Source organism: Bombina bombina, chromosome 5, assembly GCF_027579735.1.
Source record: "Bombina bombina isolate aBomBom1 chromosome 5, aBomBom1.pri, whole genome shotgun sequence".
NCBI lineage: Eukaryota > Metazoa > Chordata > Amphibia > Anura > Bombinatoridae > Bombina > Bombina bombina.
Window position 1 is genome coordinate 109,315,020 of NC_069503.1, and position 20,427 is coordinate 109,335,446.

At 36.4% G+C, this 20,427-nt stretch overlaps 1 pseudogene; it reads right to left on the reverse strand.

Annotated features, from left to right (window-relative positions):
- Positions 1-12,774: 12,774 nt before the first annotated feature.
- Positions 12,775-20,427, reverse strand: part of LOC128660038 (zinc finger protein 850-like) — a 139,880-nt pseudogene continuing 132,227 nt past the window's right edge.

Below are 20,427 nucleotides of genomic sequence, written 5' to 3' on the forward strand. Positions count from 1 at the left end.
GGTCACTCAGCCGTTATTCAATCCACCCTCCATTTTTGCATCAGACACTCTTAGACTTCATTTTTTCTAACACGGATTTTTGGATATATATATATATTTTTAATTTTGAAAATTTTATTTTTTGTTTTTTTCACACTAATTTTTATACTCACGGTTCACAACTGTAGTGCTTTTCTTGTGTATATTTTTTCCGGATCTTCGGACACCACCAGGATTCACAGCCCACTTTATTTTATTTAAGGACACACAGGACTTATTTTTCCCTCCAGGATCATCCATTAGCAATATTCGCTTGTATTTGCACTTACTTTTTGTTTTTATATTCATTGTTTTTATACCAATTATTGTCTTGAATTTTATTTTATCATTGTACTATTTTAATAACCTATTGTCAAGGTATCATGGATCCATGAATTCAATAGCTTTTACCCATCTATTTTTGTTTTATTATGTATTAAATTGAATTTTAATCACATATTGACTTGTTTGTATAGTACCTGCCTCCGTTTGGTTAGGCGCCTGGGCACATCTATTATTCACTGCTCTGTTGACTGTTTTATTGTTTTTAAGGTCTACTTTGCTACATATTGCACTAACTGTAGAAATCTAACTTTAAGAACTTACCAAAAGACACTACCAGTCCAAAAACCGCTGGCAATTGTAAGATGATATATTTCTTGTAAGCAAGAGACCATACTACATTTCTGTTGTAAATTTTCTTTATTGTTATGTTACCCTTTGTTGCACAATGGTGTTTTCATATGTATTGCTAAAAGTGCTGTGCAGTTTGACACATATACCGCCCAGCCTGAAACAATCATATAATTTGCAGTTATTCATTCCCCATTGTGATTCTTCCCTTGATGTGCATCATCACATCTTTACTCTTCTTATGTTACTGTTCAACATCAAAGAAAATACAGAAAAAAAAATTGAGGACTATTCCTGGAATATTGCATAGCCGTGAGGAAACGGTTATGGCCATTTACAATGGCATTATGAATGACATCTCTCCTTTTTTTTCTTTTTCTTTTCATATGTCTATGATTTTTGTATTGCAATCTGCCTATTATATTTCATATTCAACCTCAATAAAAAGTATTTGTCAGGGTTTTTCCCTGTTGTTTGCCATGTGCTGCTGGCAGCCATTTTACTCACCTCTCTTCCTGACTATGGTGCATTCTGGGGGATGCTGCTCAATTCCTGCACTTCCTTTTATGGCCAGACTGGTGTGCATCATCCATGTGAGACAGGATGCAGTCTCAGAATTGTGATGTCATCACTTATTATTTAAAGGGCCTCTGTTCAGTATGCTTTGCCTTTACGTTGTCACAGACCTGTTTGTGAGAGTTCCTGTGTATTACCTGGCTGCCTGACATCCTTCCTGGTTCCTGATCCCTGGCTTGTTCCTGACTCTGCTGTTTTCCTTGTTCCTGATTCCGGCTCGTCTGACTATTAGCTTTGGCTCCTGACTCGGCTCATCTGACTACCAGCTCTGGTTTTGACTCCTGGCTTGTTATTTGACTTGTGGACTTTTTATTATTTTTTGCTATTAATAAAGGTGTGATTATTTTTGCACTTCTCATCTCAGTCTTATTCCTGGCACCCTGACAGTATTAAAAAAAAAGAAAAAGAATTAGGTTGATTAATGAGGTAGATAAAACTGTTTAATTTCATATATAACCCCTATACGTTTAAAGTGTTTTAAAGTAACCATGTCTGCAGTTTAAAAGCTGTAGCCACCTGGGAATTAGGGATACAGTATACAAGGTACACAGTTTTGGAAAGTACACCACTTGGCACATCAAATGAGGGGCTGCATGTATTGCTAGCACAAATTTGGAGTGCGTAAGACATAAATGAACATGACACTTTGCTTAGAAAAAAATATTTTCTAAACAAAGCACCATATTCCATGAATATTTGCGCACTCCACTTTTGTGCTAGAAGTACATATAGCCTCTCATTTGATGCTTCAGGGGTTGTACTTTCTACAAATGTGTACTTTATGTACCCTAATTTAACTTCCCAGGTAGCTAGAGCTGTTTAACTGCAGATATGGCAACCTTGAAAATCTTATTTAAAAATAGTCTTTAAACATTTGGGGTGATGTCTATAATTAGACAGCTGTAGTCACCTGGGAATTTAAGATACAATATACAAAGTATAGTTTTGGAAAGTACACCCCTTGGTGCATCAAATGAGGGGCTGCATGTATTGCTAGCTCAAATTTGGAGTGTGTAAGATATAAATGAACATGTCACTTTGTTTAATTTTTTTTTTTTTACAAGTGTGATATTCGCTTATTTGTTGCACACTTCAGATATGTGATACAGATACAAATAAGACCTCATTTGATGCAGCTGGGGGTGTAGTTTTGTTGTCATATCTTAATTTCCAAAGCGGCTAAAGCTGTTTAATTGCTGGCAACAATACATTAAATTTAAAGATGCTTTTTATTAAGGTCTATCAAATTGACACGTCGGCAATAAAACAGTAGAAAAACACAGTGAAATGTTCTTAATTTTATGCTTATTTTAGACCGGTTACCTACTGCAAATATTTAGCAACACAGGTTTTGGTGATAGAGTTTAGAAAAATAAAATTACAAACTAATTTGTATTGATTGTGGAGTACAAAAATCTACTTTTTTAATATTTTATGCTTTATTTTTATTTTTAAAACCTGTTGAGGCATACACATATAATAATGGTATATTTGAAATCTGCTAGGTATGCTAAAAAAAAACAATATATAGTTTGTATAGCTTATTCACACAAACTTTACTTCTAAAAAAGTGTTTAAACGCGAACTGCAACAAAAGCTCAAAACTATCTTAGCACACAGGTGGGAAATGGCTTAGCAGCCAAAGGGTTAAAAGAGCTCTTACTACTACTGGTTTTATGGTTGATCGTAATTCATCCGCAAATATTCGCAGCCTATCCTAGTTCTAGATTATTTTTGGGCTAAAGGTAAATACAACAAATTTATTCCACAATCAGACGCTGCTATTCTCACCTTATATGCTGAAAAAGCATTTGGTTGGGTTAATTGGTGCCATCTGGTTACTTCTTTAACTAAGTTTGGACTACAAGGTAACTTTCTCAACTATATTCAAAACATATATAATAATCCCACTTCATCTATCCTAGTTAATGGTTTTATATCCAGAGATGTTATTAACCTTTACAGAGGAACAAGGCAGGGCTGTCCGCTGTCCCCTCTCTTATTCAACATTATGATTGAACCCCTTGCTATGCTACTCAGACAGAAGCTGGAAGGTATCCATGTAGCTGATCGGAATCCAAAGTTTTCATTATATGTTGATGATCTCCTAATTTATCTAAGTAACACGAAAAAGAATATCCCTGAACTTTTGCAAATAATCAACTTGTTCAGCTCTTTTTCTGGTTACAAAATAAATATACAAAAATCTCAAATTCTCTGGATACTTAGAAATAATTATTCTTTCAATGCACCATTATTCTAGGAAACAGAGCAATCTCTCTCCTACTTGGGCATTAACATTAGTAAATCTCCAAGAGAATAGTATAAGTTAAATATTCCTAAAACTATTAAGAAGATTACTTCTCTCTTACAGAGCTAGAATAAGCTTTTGCTTTCACTCTCGAGTTAGATCAGTATATTTAAAATGATAGCTTTACCTAAATTACTATATAAGCTACAACATCTTCCTATTTTTGTTTTGAGGAGAGATCTTTAAAATATAAACCCTGTGCTGAAGATTTTTCTATGGGGCAAAAAACCCCAAGATTAGCTGTAAAAAAACTTTACCAGTTAAAAAAGTTTGGAAGTTTTGCACTCCCCATCATTAAGTATTACAATTGGGCCTCTCTAGTTAGATTTGCAGCAGAATGGCTAATGGATACCCAATATTTTTCATCAAGGGAATTAGAATCTAACTTAGTCCGTTCTTTCTCATTAAACAAACTTTTAAACTCAGATAGTAAATCGCGCCCGGAACTAACTAGAAATATGATTCTTATAAGTAATGTAATCGCGACATGGCACAAGCTTCTGAGAGAATTGAAGATAAACAATAATATTTCTAGGTTCTTAACTTTTAGAGCCAATCCCAACTTCTCGGAATGCATCTCTTGTGAGAATAAAGGCTTACTCTTTCCACGTCAAATGATTAATACCGACTTAAGGTCAATTAAATCTTATCAAGATCAGAAAGTTGAATATCATTTAGAGAATCATGATTTCTTCTCCTTCCTTCAAACCAGACATTATTTACTAAGCCTCCTTCAGATAGACTTCCCTCTATACTCATGCGTGAACATTTAAATAAACAAGGCAATCACCACATCTCATACTGGTATAAGACCCTGCTAAAAAAAGAAGAAACCATTCAAACCTTAGTAGAAAAGTGGCGCGACATACCTTTTTCAAACATAGATAATAATTATGATTAGCTTAAGTATCTCTAAGGCTGTATCTACTTCACCGTCAATCACCTGGAGAGAGTCACATCTTAAAATTCTTCATAAAGCTTATTTGACTCCGTTAATACTCTCAAAATGGGACCCCGAGAGTGTGAATTACACTAAATGCAGCTTCCCTAGAGCTGATATTATACACTATTTCTGGGCGTGTCCTAAAATAAATTCTTTCTAGTTGAAAATAGCTTTTTGGCTATCCAGTAGATTAACTCATAGGATCTAATTTGATATCTTCAAGGTAATTTTCATAACTGATAAACTACCTGTCATGCCGTGCCACTCTAGCTGTTGCTAGGGGCACAGCCTCTCCCTCTCTGCTTGTTGTCAGGGGCTGTGTCGGGTCAGATGCGTGCAGCAATGATGTACGGATTCCTGTGGTGCGAATCCTGCGCCTGTGTAAGTTGCTCAGAACAATGCATCACTGCCAAAGTATAGATATTACGCTGTGTGCTCCTGGGTGTGATAGACCGTTATTGCTCAGATTGCCTTATTGTTGATGAACCATGCCTGTCTGACTACTCTGCCTGTTAACCCATAAATTGCTGGATTGATATACTGCTGCTGAGCCCTGCTTGTCTGACCACTTTGCCTTTAACCCCTAAATTGCTGGATTGATATACTGTTGCTGAACTCTGCTTGTCTGACCACTCTGCTTGATTAACTCCTATTGTTCTGGATTGCCCCTCTGTTGCCAAACCCTGCCTGACCATTCTAGTGCTTCACCTTTGGACTGCTTTACCGTTGCCAAACCCTGCCTGCCTGACCATTCTAGATGCTTACCTTTGGATTGCTTTATCGTTGCCAAACCCTGCCTGCCTGACCCTTCTTGTGGTTTATAAGAATCCAGTGAAGGAAGGCAGCAAAATAGTGGTAATCAATGGTTTATTAAGCACAAAAGATTGCAACATTTTGGAAATAACTTCCCTTAATCATGCAATAAAGAAACTGATACAAAATATCCTTATATACCCAACCACCACAAGGGGGCATTCAAGGGTATTTACAATATGAACTCTTGTACAATCAAACTTCTAACATAATGTTTCAATAGGATACTAAGAAATCTTACTCAAAAAAGCAGCACATTTAAATTTAGATAAGCAGCATATTTTCAAAAGACTATATAAAATATTAGATACAATTTAAATTCTCATAAAATGTAGCAATGTATATTTCAAGAAAAAGTTAATAAAGTTTTATGTATGTTCATAAAAATACAGAAAGATCCCAATCCCTGTTCATGCCATCGGGTATCCCCTCCCCTTCTAGGTCTAGGGACAAATTCAATGATTTGGAACAGCAGCTGATTAACAGCATGACCCATTTTGGAAAAATGGCAAGATACAGACACAAGTTTATTATTGGTTCTTGCAGTGCTCTTATCTTCAATGATTCTATCTCTGATAGATCTAGTGGTCTAACCCATATAGCCATGCCCACCAGATAAACAACATATTGGGTGTTACAAGTATAGAATCCCTTTATCGAATATATTTTAGCAGACTTAGGATGAGAGAAAGATGACCCACAACAGGAACATCCAAGGCATGGAAAACATCCATTGTTTTTACTAGTTAAATACCTTTGTTTGTACAGAGTGGTAATAGAGCATATATCGGCCCTGATTAATTTTTGGTGAATATTGACAGCTCTTTTAAAGGCCGGCATAGGTGCATCTATGAATTCAGTTATATCAGGGTTACATTTAGCCAAAATACCCCAGTGTTTCTTAAGGATATTTTGTATCAAATGGCGTTGGGAGTTATATTTAGAGACAAAGACCATCCACTGACCCTTAGAGTTCTTAATCGGGCCTTTCTTAGGACCCAAAAGGCTCTCTCTCGGAATGTTAGAAACCACATTCATTTCCTTTTCAATCAGAGTCTGTGGATAGCCTCTTTCAATGAAGCGGTCCCTAACTATTCTATGGACCCTAAGTAATTGGATTCTGGGTAAAGCTTTTAAAAGGGCTAAGGGGGGAGCACTGTCAAAGTGAAGAATGCTATTTCAGTCAGTGGGTTTCCTAAATAAATCGACTTATCAACTTTAATAATCTTGGTGTCAAGAAACACCAAATCCTCCTCACTATAAGTGAGTTTAAATTTTAAGTGGATGGTGGAACTGTTCAAATCATTTACAAAAGCAATCAGGGTTCCAACGTCGCCCAGCCAAATTCCAAAGACATCATCGATGTAGAGCCACCAGCACGTGCCACATCGAATGAAGTCAAAGTTAGGAAATACAAATTTTTCTTCAAACATATTCATTAGCAAATTGGCGCAATTTGGGGCGATGATGGAACCCATAGCTGTACCCTGTACCTGCAAAAAATATTCATCCTGAAACAAAAAGTAATTATGATAAAGAACAAATTCCAATAGTTGAATAAAGAAATAAATCTGAGCAGTATAAAAATCACTGCTGCTACTTAAGACAGCTTTGACAGCCCCCACACCAATAACATGAGTTATGGACGTGTAGAAACTTTCAACATCAAGGATGAAAAGGATAAATTTACTAGTACTCAGACCCAATGCTTCAATTTTTTTTTGTTACCAAGAAAATTATTAGGTGAGCATAATTTAAGTTTTTCTTCTTAAATGGAAAGAGTCCACAGCTGCATTCATTACTTTTGGTAAAACAATGCACAATCTATAGAGGACACTGAATGCCAAGATGGGAGGGTACAATAGGCGGACCTTTCTAAAGGCACCAAGCCTGAGACAACTACCCAATAAAAACCCCGCTTCATCCGAAGAAGAGAAAACTTTGAAAAGGAAAAAGCCCCAAGGACACTGACCTGCAGATAGTCCAGAAGCCTAGCTAGAGATTGCAAAACCCGGACTCAACAGAGCCTACAGTCCTCCAGGAGACACCGTCACCCTACAGTTGGTCCCAAACCATTCAACCCTCACTAACGAAGGGAACACCAGTCTAAACTCCCAAAGGGGTAGGGCAATGAAGAACTAAAGGAAAACCTAAAGGTTACCACAAAATCCTTAAAAGGAAAACCCCCAATAGCGAGTCCAGCTCACAATGACCCAACAGGGTCCTGACAAACAAGGGGAGGCTATGCCCAGACCAAGCAGAAACCAGAGGTTTAGGACCGGACATCGGAACAGAGAAACTTTTTCTCAAACATTGTGCAAAAGCACCAAATGAAAACTGAAGACGGAGTCCTCACATCATCAGAAATGAGACTACTGAATTATTCAAACACAAAAAACATGTAACGGACCGAGACTAAAAACCCAAGTCAAGAACACACCACCATCATCAGGATGGCACTGAATACCTGCTAAGAAGTAAAAAGCAGCCAGCAAGAGAACAGATTGCAAAAACCCTCCCAGACAGAGGGCACACTCTAGGCAATATAAGCTGCCAGACCTACACATAGGTCTCCAAAAGGGGGGAGCACATACCCTCAACGAGGCCGACTGCACCCCAAGACTGAGAGGTTACTTACCACCAGACCCCAAAGGTGGATTGGAACCCTAGACCTCCTGCTTGTAAACTCAGGGAGCTAGCCACTATGCCAACCTAGATCCTGAAGATGACTACGCATCTCAGAACCTACTCCCAGCCGGGCCAACCCAAGTGTCGGCAGGTCTGAAACAGAGGGTCAGAAGAACCCCAACACCAATGTCAGGGTTTTTTCCTGATCTGTTTGCCATGTGCTGCTGGCAGCCATTTTACTCACCTCTCTTGCAGATTATGGTGCATACTGTGTGATGCTGCTCGTTTCCTGCACTTCCTTTTGTGGCCAGACTGGTGTACATCATCCGTGTGAGACAGGATGCAGTCTCAAAATTGTGATGTCATCACTTATTATTTAAAGGGCCTCTGTTCAGTATGCTTTGCCCTTGCGTTGTCTCAGGCCTGTTTGTGAGAGCTCCTGTGTATTACCTGGCTGTCTGACGTCCCTCCTGGTTCCTGATCCCTGGCTTGTTCCTGACTCTGCTGTTCTCCTTGTTCCTGATTCCGGCTCGTCTGACTATTCATTTTGGCTCCTGACTCGGCTCGTCTGACTACCAGTTCTGGTTTTGATTCCTGGCTTGTTATTTGACTTATTGACTTTTTATTATTTTTTGCTATTAATAAAGGTGTGATTATTTTTGCACTTCTTGTCTCAGTCTGATTCCTGGCACCCTGACAACCAGCTCAAAAAAAGAGCGGAAGAATGGCCACAGCCATCCCAACAGAGCGCGGGTGCCAAACCGACTCCATAGAAACAGACGACAAGGCCGTAGACCCAAAGGAATCTAGCAAAAGATCCAACATCGTCTTAACACAGAGCCAGAAAGACTACAAATGGAACGTAACAACCCAGAGAGAATACAACTCACTGATAGACTGAAATAAGAACAGTCTCAGCATCAGAATCCTCCATAACTGGATAGAAAATATGCCAATATGGACTATAAAAACAAAAACTAAACAGCACCTGACACCCACAATGGCTGGGGCGCTCACCACCTCCTATGAACCAGACCCCTGCGGACCAGAATTTATCCGTCGCCACATGGTCAGGCATGCAGAAATGGGGAACCAGAACGTATTCACGCCCGGTCACAAGGTGAACCGTACAGTCCAAAAAAGCATGTCCAACCATAAGGTTGCGTTACTTCAAAAGGCCCTTATGTTCTAAGCCATGAGCCCAGTTAACACTACACATAAGCAGATTGAATCACATAACAAACATGATTAAAAAAAAACCCTGTTCAATAATCGCCCTCAGGAGACATTACCCCTCGATTCCAAGACACGAAAGGAGTCTCACTGAGACCCGTATTATATACCTCATAAGGCCCGCAAGATAGGACCCCACAGGAAACAAATGAATTACAATACATTCTGAAGAAGTAATATGAAACGATCTTACCGGAATCTACTCCGTGGAACAGGAACATGGCCCTTCAAGTGTGAAGGATAGTAGCATCACCTCCACCATGGACTTGAGAGAAGAAAGCAGGCAGTGAAGCAAAGTTTGTCAACGCTGATTGCTTGTGGAGCTGTTAACATGAGTCGGGATTGTTTAGCAGAAAGACTCTTCCTGAATCTCTGGACTCTAACTTTCATCCAGGCCCTCACTGAGAGACTGACAGGATTACTTAAAAAAAGTGGGAGGAGTATTTAAGTCTTTGGCTGGGGTGCCTTTGCCTCCTCCTGGTGGCCAGGTTCTTAATTCCCAAAAGTAATGAATGCAGCTGTGGACTCTTTCCATTTAAGAAGAAAATATATAATATTGTTAATGGGATTTGTAAAGCACAAACTGATTCAAATGTCTTCAACGTTTTTTATTCTGTATTTGAAAGCTGATACCTCTCAGATGAACATATTTTCTTGAAAATTGATTGAAGTGACTTATATAACTTTGTGATTGTTATCTGCAGAGCTAAAATCTACTTGAGCTATGATAATGTTTTCTTTATAATCACTGTTAAAAATCCCTCATTTAGGGAGTTTCAGCTTGTAATATTGGGGCCTATTTATTAATGTGCAAGCAGACATGATACAATGTAGCGTATCATGTCCACCGCACATTGATAAATGCTGACAGCATACGCTGTTGGCATTTATCATTACACAAGCAGTTCTTGTGAACTGCTTGTGTAATGTCCCCCCTGCAGATTCACAGGGGGTGTCAATCAACCCGATCGTAAGTTATGGAGCAGAAACACAGAGAAAAGTAACAGCACTGCACAGATTGTCAAGGAGATGCCTGTATTTGGTTATAACAATTAACCTTGTGTTGGCTGGAGTGCTGATGCATAAGCTAACTTATATGGATGTGTCAAAACAAGGGATTTGACCTAAAGATGCATCTAGATAGCACTTCTTTCTCCAAATATATTAGTATAAGTGATTTATTACATCATCTTCTGAGGTGTGGTAGGAGTTTATTTTAAAATTTAACTTAATTGGTGAAATTAAAACAACAAAACACAAACAACTTAACTATTAAAAGATGCAATTGGATTGTTGACTGATGGGATTAAATATAGGTTGTTCACAAAATTCAGATAAAAAAAATGTTTAAAGAGCATATCGTGGACCCATGATTTAATCTGATACTCAAATGGTGTGCTTATATATTATTTCTTGGCATTATTCAGTATTCAGTCAATATTTCTGACTTGCTATATTGTTAACCATTAGATCCATGTATTAGTGCTTGTAATGGGTACTTAGTTATCAATATGTTACCAATGCTTTTGGATATCTCAAATCTCATTTATTATATTTATACGAGTGAGACAAGTGTATTACTTTGTTTATACCAAATATATATTCACGGATTTTCAATATTGTCAGCCCAAATTGTTGATAGATGTTGCCTTAAGGTATTGCTCCTTTGGAGTTTACCCAAAATATTCTGCCCATTTTATTGTATATAGTGGAACAATACCTCATACGGCACTAATGTGCCGGAGTAAAGTTAACATATGGAGGTGAAATATTGAGATCTGTAGATATATTTCGCCAGTTAGCTTTTATATTTGTTTGGTACAGAACATTTAATCTTTATTTGGGTATCATAATAGTGTAACCATACATAAGTATACATCAGTGCATAATTGATAAGTTTGCTGTATACTATCCAGTTGATCTGTGGTAATTTTTGGAGTGCAAGAAATAATAGTCTCTTAATATCACTAAATGTTAGTGTATCTGTATATATAGAGACACATTTTTTTGAGCATAAATATTTGTCTGTGTTTAATCTTGGATAAGCGTTGGTGGATATATACCAATATTTGCCATTTTCACATTTATACATAAGAAGTTCAGACCTCCTGAGACCTGATAATATTCAGCAGTAACTGTTAGATAATTCGCGAACATAAATACTGTGATATTTTTATTAAGAAAACCCTTTTATATCTTTAGTTTAGTAATTAGAGTTTACTTTTTATTTTTATCAGACATTCTGTCTGGTAGTCCAGTGTGTTGTTGTTACAAGTACTGATAACATAATCAATAGTTTTAATATTGCATGGATTTATTCTGCCACATTAAGTTCCTTTCACTTAACTACTGGTGATATAATAACTTTGAATGTGATGATAACCCAGTTAGCAATTAGTAATTCAAGTTCTTTGTAACTGAATATGCACGTTTAGACAGATCACAGTGGTAATGGCTGACAGTAAATTCACTTATAAAGGTCCCTTCATAATAGCCAGCGTTCGTTTTAAAAAATAAGTCTGCCAAATACTTCTATGTATTGTTGCTTAACCTGTTTAAGTTATTTAACAGTTGAATTCAAAGTCTATCACACTTTCATTTTAAAGTATACACCTGTGGTACTACTGAACAGATATATAAATTGTTGTTATACAAGACACGACTACCAGCGTTTCTGTGTTGTTTAGTTTCAGGCTAGGCAGTTAACCACACTGACGCTTATCCAGTTTTTAAACTACAATTATATTCATGGGTTTTAGTGTTCTATATCCATACATGCTCTAAAGCGATAACTTCTAACAGTCAACATCTAATTGCTATATTAAAAAGGGTTTGGGGTTGAAAAGAAATCAACACCCTTCCCTGACATGTTTCGCCGTCTAAGTGGCGGCTTTTTCGAAAGCATACCCTGTTGGCATTTATCATTACACAAGCAGTTCTTGTGAACTGCTTGTGTAATGCCCCCCCTTGCAGATTCACAGGGGGTGTCAATCAACCCGATCGTATAGGATCGGATGGATTGATGTCCGCGGCCTCAGAGCAGGTAGACAAGTTATGGAGCAGCGTTCTTTAGACCGCTGCTTCATAACTGCCGTTTCCGGCGAGCCTTAAGACTCACGCAGAAACAGGAGCATTCAGATCTTGATAATGTGGCCCCATTGTCTCTTGCATGAGACCTTGTTTGTTTCTTTTTAAATCTCTTTTCCATTTTCTGTGAAAGTGTATAATATCTTATTATTCTCCAATAAAGAAAAAACTGCCTGAAAAGGTCTTTGCTACATTCAATAATTTACATCACAAATTTGGGTGTTCAGCGGGTCATATTTTGGTTATAGACACAATGTGCCGCTTTATATTATTATAACAGTAATTATGATGAAAGTGCAAATGATATTTATTGGTCTGATTTTTTCCCCCTTCTCCACTAGAAGTGAAGTGAAAACAAAATGATTAGAAAAAACACACAACAAATAATAACTACAAAGGACCTAGATATGTATTTATATTTTTTAACTCTTTCATAACTATCCTGGAATAATTAATTTATAAAAATAACAAATTATATGTAAATGAAACATCTTAATTTATGTAAATATTTATAATACTTGACTCATAATAGTATATGATACATAATATAATTGTGTAAAGAAAAGTTCAAATAACAGAGGGTAACAGACAGAAAATCTTTGACATATTTAAAAATATTTATAAGCATAACTAAATAATCTATGATGTGAATCAGATATATATATATATATATATATATATATATATACATACTGTGCTATTATCAGTTCTTGTGACTTCTAACTAACATGAAAACATCTAACAGACATAATATCAAGTTACAGAACATGACATACATATTACATACCCAGTATACATTTAAATTAAACTGATTATGATCACGTATGTACCAGTTACTGATATTGTGTCTCATGAAATAAAATCAGTTTCCCCTCAGTAATTCCTCTGGTATATAACATGTACAATGCTAAGCATATATTACTATAAGAAAAGGTTTATCCACATGATGTGCACATTAAATATATCTCCCAGATGTCAATCATTTGAGACTGATGTTCTATTTACATAATTTTCTAAGTCTATTTATATAAAGACTCCTTTATTATGTAAATGTAATTATTTTCTCCCCTATGTAAATCAAACGTACAACTCCTAACACTGGCATATTAATAAACAACACTGGGGGTGCTTTGGTGGTGACTGGTTGTGTAAACTGGGCAGTATGAGGACAGATTTGTATTCTATCACATTTATATGAGATAAATTGAGGTGTACAGAAGGACTTTAAATCTGGGGTTTTTATAACTGGGATTTAGAAAATATTATTTACAATATCATCCTTTTTGATGCTTCTATTTAGAGAGTTTGTCCTCTTTAGGATAATTGTGAAAAGGTTTGTACACTGTGTATATAAAGTTTGTGTGTAAATATTTGGTGTTTTGTGATACCGGATTTCAATAAGAACCTTTTTTCCACTTTCTAAACATGTGAAAGGTTTCTTCCCTTGTGAATCCTTTCATGCTTTCTCAGATCACTCTTTTCTGTAAAACTTTTTCCACACTCTGTACATGTGAAAGGCTTTTCCCCTGTGTGAATCCTTTCATGACTTTTCAGATCACTCTTTTCTGTAAAACCTTTTCCACACTCTGTACATATGAACGGCTTTTCTCCTGTGTGAATCCTTTCATGACTTTTCAGACTTCTCTTTTCTGTAAAACCTTTTCCACACTCTGTACATATGAACGGCTTTTCTCCTGTGTGAATCCTTTCATGACTTTTCAGACCACTTATTTGTGTAAAACTTTTTCCACACTCTGTACATGTGAAAGGCTTTTCCCCTTTGTGACTCCTTTCATGAGTTTTCAGATGGCTCTTACGTCTAAAACTTTTTCCACACTCAGTACATGTGAATGGCTTTTCTCCTGTGTGAATCCTTTCATGAGTTTTCAGACTACTTATTTGTGTAAAACTTTGTCCACACTCTGTACATGTGAAAGGTTTTTCTCCTGTGTGAATCCTTTCATGTATTTCCAGATGACTCATTTGGGTAAAACTTTTTCCACACTCTGTACATGTGAAAGGTTTTTCTCCTGTGTGAATCCTTTCATGTTTTTCCAGATCACTCTTTTGTGTAAAACTTTTTCCACACTTTGTACATGTGAACGGCTTTTCTCCTGTGTGAATCCTTTCATGAGTTTTCAGACAACTCTTTTCTGTAAAACTTTTTCCACACTCTGTACATGTGAAAGGCTTTTCTCCTGTGTGAATCCTTTCATGAGTTTTCAGATGACTCGTGTTTGTTAAACTTTTTCCACACTCTGTACATGTGAATGGCTTTTTTCCTGTGTGAATCCTTTCATGACTTTTCAGCTCACTTTTTTGTGTAAAACTTTTTCCACACTCTGTACATGTGAATGGCTTTTCTCCTGTATGAATCCTTTCATGAGTTTTCAGACAATTAATTCGTGTAAAACTTTTTCCACACTCTGTACATGTGAAAGGCTTTTCTCCTGTATGAATCCTTTCATGAGTTTTCAGACAATCCATTCGTGTAAAACTTTTTCCACACTCTGTACATGTGAACGGCTTTTCTCCTGTGTGAATCCTTTCATGACTTTTCAGATTACTCATTTGTACAAAACTTTTTCCACACTCTGTACATGTGAAAGGCTTTTCTCCTGTGTGAATCCTTTCATGACTTTTCAGATCACTCTTTTGTGTAAAACTTTTTCCACACTCTGTACATGTGAACAGCTTTTCTCCTGTGTGAATCCTTTCATGAGTTTTCAGACAATCCATTTGTGTAAAACTTTTTCCACACTCTGTACATGTGAACGGCTTTTCTGCTGTGTGAATCATTTCATGAGTTTTCAGACAATCCATTCATGTAAACATTTTCCACACTCTGTACATGTGTGGTGTCTAAGACTAATGGAGTTTGCGGTATGATTCTGATGCTTCCTGTAGTAAAGGATGAATATGAACTATTGACGTGTTTGTCTACAAAAAAAGAAATAGAGTAAAGAAAAATATGACTTTAATCATTTATAATATAATCCATCTCAATAAAAAAAATGTTATAGTCAAAAAAGTCTTCCTTTTTGTATTTTTAAATTTATTTACCTGTAAATCACAAATTAAAAAAGGATGACATAGAAAGTAAACATTACTACACTATAGTAAACTAAATGACTGATTACTGATTAAAACAAGTTATAGGGCCACATTAAACAAGGTGCGTGTGGAGAATGTTCTCATCCAGGGAACAAGTACATCTGTATTCTGGGAAAAAGAGGTGGCATCCACCATCCTCATTTAACATTGCACAAGTAACTGCACATACAGCCCTTCCTGGCTCATGCACAACCAACTGGGTGAGAACATGATGTCTTAATCATCACATACAATAATCAGTGTGAGATGTTTTGAGAGGGTAAGAAGCAGTGATCTTATGATAATCTTTAGCTTTTGGCTGTGGCTCTTCCATTTATATAAAAAGCCAAAAAACTTTATTAGTTTCATAATACTCACTGTAAAATTAATCACACAAATCAGTGGTGGTTCTGGAGTGCGGAACACTGGGGGAGTTGTGAGTGTTCCATGAGCGAGGTCAGGGCAGGGGAAGTTGCAGGTGTTCTGAGTAATGAACCCAGTCTTGGGGTGAGGTTAGGCAGTTGTTAGACATAGTCTGTCTAAAAGGACAGAGGGGGGAGTAGCATTTTTTACCCTACTCCTCAGCAAAATAGGGGTTGTTCCTTCTTTATAACGTCACAGACACAAATGTTCTTAAAGATGCAGATATAAATATAATAGTTTATATTTGTTTAATGAGTGGTCTATTCTATTTTCCCAGTAATTAAAGTCAGCATAATATCTATTTAACTCACCTAACACATATGAGTTCATGCTGATAATAGGCTCCAATGTCTGTGCTCAGGAAGAAGGTTCCCTTATTCACTCCAGTTACATCAATACCTGATATCTCTCAGTGCTCTGGCCGTATATTAAAAAGTATATTAAATGGTTTAGACAAATAATAATAAATAATGGTTCGGATTAAAGGGACATAAAATCCAAAGTTTTTCTTTTATGATTCAGATAGAGAATACAATTGTAAACAACTTTCTAATTTAATTATTTAATTTGTTTCATTCTCTTGGTATCATTTGTTGAAGTAGCAGCAATGCACTAATGGTTTCTAACTGAACTTATGGTTAAGCCAATCACAATTGATATATATACATATTCAGCTACCAATCAACAGCTAGAACATAGGCTCTCTGCTGCTCCTGAGCTTTCCTAGATAAAGCTTTCAGCAAAGGATAACAAGAGAAGGAAGCAAATAATAGAAGTAAATTGGAAAGTTGTTTAAAATTGTATTTTCTAAATGTAGTTCTGCACCTGTACCATGTGACAGCTATCAGCCAATAACAGACTCATATTTTTATATAACATGAACTCCTGCATATGCTAAGTAGGAGCCGCTGCCTCAGGTCATTTAAAAGGCTGTGTACAATTTAATAATGAAAATAAATTACAAACAGCAAACAGTTATTTCACATAAAAACTAAACCTAAAGGTGAAATTTCCCATACACTTTATACTATTTTATACACCGGTAAAACAAGTCATTAGAAACACATTAAAGGGACAGCAAAGTCACAATTACACTTTTATGATTCAAATTTAAACAACTTTCCAATTTCCTTCTATTATCAAATCTGCTTTATTAACTTGAGGACCTTTGTGACAAATCATATAATGCACTATGGTGTGCTAGCTGCTGATTAGTGGCACATACAAGCCTCTTGTCATTGGCTCACCTTATGTGCTCAGCTAGCTCCCAGTAGTGCATTGCTGCTGCTTCAGTAAAGAATACCTAGAGAATAAAGAAAATATCAAAATAGAGGTCAGTTGGAAAGTTGCTGAAAATTGTATGTTCTATTTAAATAATGAAAAACATTTGGGGTTTTATTGTTATTGTAAGGGAAAACCAAATGTACAGGACACTGTCCCTTTAAGTCTGTGATCATGTGACATAAACAGCAGCAGCTGAAGGTGCAGAATACACTTACTAAGGTCTTTACTAACAACAAGAATCAGTCACAGATCAGTGGGATAAACGTTCTGATGATAAACAGGTGCAGCTAATAGAAATAAGAAATGTATTATAAAATAACCTCATTAGAAATAAAATAATATGCAGATCACAAGATATTTATGATTAGATCAGTAAATGTGATGAGACTGATACAACAGGGCCATAAGCTGAGTGATATTTATTACTGGAGCAAATAGCAGCTTCACACTAATATTAAATAAAAAAAATGGTTTATCTGGGCTCTACAGTTAATTATAAACCAATAGGGAAATACAGGATTCTAATTGGCTGATACTTAAAAATCTGTTGCTCATTGGATAACAGGAACAACCCCCACAAATGTTTTTTTGGACAGACCTCCTCAAGCATGAAAATATGGCTTGGTTCTGCTACAAACATTAATTTTACAAACTGCAGTCAATTATTATGTACTAAATTAGCCTTTTAATGGAAAAACTAAGCAATAAATTCATTAACACAGCATACAAAATATAGAAAACAAATTAAATAAGTACAGTTGAGGTTATGTTTTTTTTTTTTATACATAAACTGAGTTTCTTACATGAAGTGAAATTGTGTATCTCTATACATAACAATATTTTCTCATCATTATATAAAACACAACATTGTGAGGCTGTTAATAAAGATTTATGTCAGGTTTTGCATATTACCGTTTAGCAGAAGCTCTGTAAGTATGAAGTCTCTCTGGTTCCTCCTGTGATATCACTGAGTGTTACACAGATATTTATACAAATGTGGGAGTGTCACCTTTCTCTGTGTGACTCACATGAGTACAACTTGTCTGTTGGGAGACAATGAGAGGGCCACAGAGATGTCTATTGTCCCCTCTGGTGTCACATGAATACAGAGTCCCTGCCTCCCCCTCAGGGTGTGATTATCATATAGATATATGCAAGGAGGAAACAAACTATTTATTTAAATGTGGGAGTATTTTCTGTTGTGTCCTAAAATATCTCAGGATACAGCATTATATTATGTTTTTATTGATGGAAATTGTTATTTTAAAAAGGGACAGTCAAGTCCCCAAAAAACTTTCATGATTTAAGTAGGGAATGTAATTTTAAACAACTTTCCAATTTACTTTTATCACCAATTTTGCTTTGTTCTCTTGGTAAAAAATCATAACCACAAAAAAAGGGTTAGTCTCATGGACTCTTGCCACTATGAAATAAATAACGGATAAATTAATGTTTTCTTTCATGCAAGTGGCACGAGTCCACGAGTTAGTGACATATGGGATATAATACCCAAGATATGGAAGTCCACGAGTCACTAGAGAGGGAGAGATAAAATAAAAACAGCTATTTCCGCTGAGAAATTAAATCTAAAAAATAATTACGTTTTTTCTTAAAAATATAAAAAAAAAACTCAAAACAAAGGCATCAGAATCAAATTTAGACAACTGCCTGAAGAACCTTTCTACCAAAGGCTGCAAAATGGTAAAATTTAGTAAAAGTATGCAAAGAAGACCAAGTTGCTGCTTGCAAATTTGATCAACTGAAGCTTCATTCTTAAGAGCCCAAGAAGTGGCAACTGATCTAATAGAATGAGCTGTAATTCTCTGAGTCTGAGAATGCTCCACCTCCAAATAAGCTATGTGAATCATAAGTCTCAACCAGGAAGCCAGAGAAATAGCAGAAGCTTTCTAGCCTTTCCTGGAGCCAGAAAAAATAACAAATGGACTAGAAGTCTTTCTGAAATCTTTAGTAGCCTCAACATAATATTTCAAAGCTCTTACCACATCCAAAGAATGTAAAGACCTTTCAAGAGAATTCTTAGGATTAGGACACAAGGAAGGAATGACAATTTCCCTATTAATGTTGTTAGAATTCACAACTTTAGGCAAAATCTTGATGGAAAATCAGATAAAGAGACTCACAAGAGAGAGCAGACCGTTCAGAAACACTTCTAGAAGAAGAGATAGCCAAAAAAATAATACTTTCCAAGAAAGCAATGTAATGTCCAGAGAATGCATAGGCTCAAAAGGAAGAGCCTGTAAAGTTTTCAAAACCAAATTGAGACTCCAAGGAGTAATAGATTTAAAAACAGGTTTGATATGAACCAAAGCCTGAACAAAACAGTACATTTTTAGCAATCTTTCTATGAAATAAAACAGAAAGAACAGAAATTTGTATTCAAAGTATTTGCATACAAACCCTTATCCAAACCATCCTGAAGAAACTGTAAAATCCCAGGAATTCTAAAGGAATGCCAATAATAATAATAATGAGTTGAACACCATGAAATATAGGTTTTAAAAACCTGATAATAAATCTTCCTTGAAACAGACTTACAAGCATGTATCATAGTGCTAATTACTGAGTCAGAGAAACCTCTATGACTAAGTATTCAATTTCCATGCCATCAAACTTAGAGATCCTGATGGAAAAAACGGACCCTGAGACAGAAGGTCTGACCTTAAAGGAAGCGGCCAAAGCTGGCAACTGGACATCTTGACAAGGTCCACATACCAAAACCTGAGAGGCCAAACTGATGCTATCAGAAACACATAAGATCGTTCCATTATGATCTTGGAGATCACCCTTGGAAGAAAAACCAGAGACGGAAAAATGTAAAACAGGTTGGTAAGACCAAAGAACTGATAGAGCATCCATCATGTCCGCCTGATAATCCTTGGACCTGGAAAGGTATCTTGGAAGCTTCTTGTTCAGACGCGAGGCCATCAGATCTATTTCTGGAGGACCCCACATCTGTACTAATTGAAAAAACACATCTAGATGGAGAGACCACTCTTCCAGATATAAAGTCTGACGACTGAAATAATCTGCTTCCCAATTGTCTACCCCTGGGATAGGAATTGCAGAAATTTGACAAGAGTTGGATTCCATCCAAGAAAGTATCAGAGATACTTCTTTCATTGCTGAATGACTATGAGTCCCCCCTTTATGATTGACATATGCCACTGTAGTGACATTGTCTGTTTGTAATCAAATGTAAAGTTCTCTCTTCAATAGAGGCCAAGCCTGAAGAGCTCTGAAAATAGCACAGAGTTCTAGAATGTTGATTGGTAACCTCGCCTCCTGAGGTTTCCAAACCCCTTGAGCTGTCAGAGACCCCGAGACAGCTCCTCAACCTGAATGACTTGCATCTGTTGTGATCACG